The sequence below is a fragment of the Brachyhypopomus gauderio genome, chromosome 16, assembly GCF_052324685.1.
Source record: "Brachyhypopomus gauderio isolate BG-103 chromosome 16, BGAUD_0.2, whole genome shotgun sequence".
Taxonomy (NCBI): domain Eukaryota; kingdom Metazoa; phylum Chordata; class Actinopteri; order Gymnotiformes; family Hypopomidae; genus Brachyhypopomus; species Brachyhypopomus gauderio.
In genome coordinates, this window is record NC_135226.1 from 6,603,969 (window position 1) to 6,608,128 (window position 4,160).

The following is a 4,160-nucleotide window of genomic DNA, read 5'->3' on the forward strand; positions in this document are numbered from 1 at the left end:
AAGAAATGTGCTATATATCCTAATTATACACTGTAAAGGCGCTTCAAATAAATTGGTGTCTCATCAGTGTATGAATTTGCAATTCATTGTTAATCTTAGCATACTGATACTAAGGGAAGGTGTGAATGGAACGAAATCCTATGTTTTATTGTGTTAAGTACATTACACATAATTCTGGATTTCCCTTACAGCCAATCAGACCTCTCGGTTTGGGCATGGGCCAGGTTCTGATTCTTTGATGGAAGCCAGCAGATTGGAGACCAGACTGGGACAGTCAGTCTGCTCCTGTCAGACACTCATCTCTCCAAAACAGGTTTCTGTAGTTAGATACATAAGATGTCTTGGGTTATGTCTCGGGCTTGTCAGCTGCACCCTGGGTGCTGAATCTGTACAAATTCTGTACATTTATATCAAACACATGCTTCATGGATATTTCAGTTTGTAGTTTGCCTTGCCCCACTTCAGCGGAGTCCTGCTGAAAGTGTCTCAGGGTTTGATGCTGTCTCAATCCTGGAAGAAGGAATTGGACTTCACTGGTCCTGTCTGGAGTGGCTTATGCAGCCTGTCTTGGGGGTCCGCGTCCAGTTCGTTTGTCCATTAGGAATGCAGTACAGTGCTCCTGAATCGATCCCTGTGATTGATTTGTGCCTATTTATACCCAAACACAAAGTCAGGGGTGTAAACTTTCCAGATCAAGAAGTAAATGTTCTGCGATGAGTTTGCATAATCTAACTGGGCTCAATAAGCTGCTACTATTAAAAAAAAAAACAAAACATGAAAAATAACAAATGTAGAATGGAAAATGTAGATGGAGGAAACCTGCTTCTGGAGCACCTGGGGAACCTCCTGCCATCCTGTTGCCATGTATCTGTGTAGAGAAACATTACGCTTGCTGGTAGAACATTATTATGGGCATGAACACTGCCACTGTAATTTATGTCACAAATACATCACAATTCTTAATATTCTTCTTATTGTTCTTAGAAATGTCCACATCTTAAGCCTTAGGGAGGTCAGTAATACCTTGTTATTTATTTTAAGACCCATTGAGTAATTAATTTTATAATGAATTGGGAGGGATTGGAATAATAGTTTATCTCTTATAAAAGAGATAAAGTGCTGCCTTATAATAGGGTGGTTAGTGATGTATCAGGAGTATTAGTTTTAAAGTATGCCGGTGTCTTTTTGCAAATTAGTCAAGACCAAAGCTAATTTTTCAAAGGAACATGTCCCCTTGCTTAATCTGGTCATTATCAGATTATCATTATTCTGTGTGCTCAGTGCCATCTCCTGTGATTCCTGCCATTCTAGAACCTTCATGCATTTTTGGGAGTAAAATCCCTGATTTCTCAGTTTAACTGTCACACCTTCGTGAAATACTTTGTTGACTTACAAATGGAAAGTAATACAACTAGGAAATACACCAGCAGAATACTTAAGAAAAGGTATTCTGCTGGTTCTGAATGTCATGCAACTCAACCTCTCTGCAACGCCAGATCTTGGTGTTAACATGGTTGTCCACTTTTGACATCACACCTGACTTTTCAGTATAAAACTTTGTCTTGGAGGACTAGAAGTCCGATACCACCCCTCCACCCCCCCCCCCCCCCTCCCCCATCAGAATCTGAAAAGAGATATCTGAAGAATTACCATCAGATCTATGAGTATTTGATCAGGCACAAAGGACATATGCAGCTCATATGTGATGTTTTGTGTGCACTAAAGCACAGTGCATATTCAGTGTGAGGTGCAGCTCTCCTGTGCCCTGTGTGTGGAGGCTCGTCCCTTTAAGACATACCTCATAGTTGTATGTAAATTGGTAAGTCTGTCATGTTTAGTACTTGAGTCCAGTGTCTTGAAGCCTGAAACCTGAAACCCAGACCATATATGTGATTTATACTGCAACACCGCTATTAGCATTTCCTGCCTGTATGTCTTAATCCTGGAAAACTGGACATAGTTTTTGGACGTTGTTCTGTTAGAAGGCAGAAGTTCCCTGCTCTGTATTTCTGTATTTTCAAGCGTTTTGCCATTAGGGTGTGAGCTTAAGTAAACTGGATCTAGAATCGACTTCTAGAATTGATCTAGAAGAGTGATGCAGCTCCACGGCAGCGAGCAGGATTCTGCATTCGCTGCAGGGAATTGTGGTTACTGTAGTTTGTTAGTTGCTTTTTGACTCCCCTTTCCTTGATTCATCAGTGTTATTTATGATCATTTTCATCTCATCTGTCCACAACACTGTTACAGATCTGCCAAGGTCTTTTTATGGCCATGTCAAAGGTCATAGATCTAAATTTAGGCAGATTATGGAATAATAAATTCCATAATCCATAAACAAATTAGCACATGTCCTCATAGGAAAGAAAGTGATGTTCACTAGTACACCAAGTTTGAGACTGTTGGATCTGAACTAACATAATAATCAAATCTGAAGTAATTACCAAGCAGTCTATGTGCAACTGACAAAGCAGTAAAATGAAAGAAAGCAAATTAATAAAAAAGAATACAAAAGGAATATTAGTACACAAGGTGTAAAAAAGTGTGACAAGACTACGTTCTTTTCATCTCGATTATTCTTAAATGCAAGAGTCAGGTTTTATCAAGGACAGAAACAGTCACAAATGAAAGGACATTAATGTAATACTGAATGAGAGACTGAAAGTCAAAATCAGCAAATGTAACAAGCAAAGTATAACAGAACAGACCCAAACTAGGGCACACAAGACATAAACCACATAAACATAAACTCTCAAAAAAACTAGGCAAATTAACTCCATGAAAGGAGACTTTATATAGGCACGTAATATAGAGGTTAATTTGAACAGGTGCCCCTTCTAGAATACCTGTGATTGGGATTGCCCTGGAGAATGCAGTCCAGGGCACACAGAGTGTGACGGTAAGAAATGTATATTATATGCATATAAGTAAACTATTTTGACATTTTTTAAAGTAAAATGAAAGTAAGAATTATACCTAAGTATGTGAAATTAAGTACATTTATATCCTCATCTGCACCCCTGATCTCTATAACATTTTCATAATTAAAATCATGGCATGCCTTAATAATAAAGTCTTCAGCACACCTGTTTAAGTATGTTCTGAATTATGCTGATAACCCCTGGCCCAAAACACAGGAAATTCGTTTTATTGGAAAATAACTGCACATAAAACATACCAAACAAACACAACCACATGACTTCATGACTTGGACCGCAAGGGCTTGAGTGTAAACGAGATGTTCCGCTGTCTCTTTGACGACTGCGCAATGCTCCGTTCAGGCGCATCTTAATCATGATGCGTTGTAAGGTTTTTCGTGCTGAATAATTCATTACAAGAGACGTCAACCACGTTTCAGGCACCCAGAGTAACCCTGCTCCAAACAGGGACAGTCGCTTCACTCTCACCGTGGGAAAGAAGGCTCTGGCCGTAAATGTTGAGACGGGACATGAACTCCGGAGTTAACCGCTTGGGAATGGAGCAGGCCCACAGAACTATTGGGGAACTGGGGAATTAAACGCTCCTCTTAGTCACGATTGACCCTTTCATGCCACATTTAAGCCTTTCTTCGTTCCACCTCTGATCCAACTCACTAGGTTAAACGTGAACCGAGCAGTCATGTTGTGATATTATTATTAAGTATTGTCTATACACGCTGAATAACTGCTGTATGTTACATTGCCTTTTCACCCAGTGTCTCGCCATGTCTCAGCATGAAACACTTCCATGATCTCAAATATCAACCTAGTGTTCGTATCAAACATCGGTGTTTTTCATTATAAGCAGTTAACATTAGCTATAGACAGAATTGCTATAATATGTAGTTATGGAGAAAACGGTTACAGGGGTTCTGCGTGTAACATACATTTGTAAACGCATATGTTGTCTCTGTAAAACTAAAGCGTTCTTCAAAAAAAATATTTCAATGATTGTCAAATACGTTCTGTGAAATCATACAGGAGGCACAGTATATACTTATGCCAATACTACACTACATCTAATAGAAGATATCATAAACTTATGAACAGTAACAGAAACTCAATTAGGTGAGTTCATCTCTATTAACCTTTTTATTCAATACATTTCATAGGGCTCAGCCCATAGCCTATCAATTATAATAAGCAGTTTCAGCCACGACAAGCGTTCTGCCCATCAGGAATAAC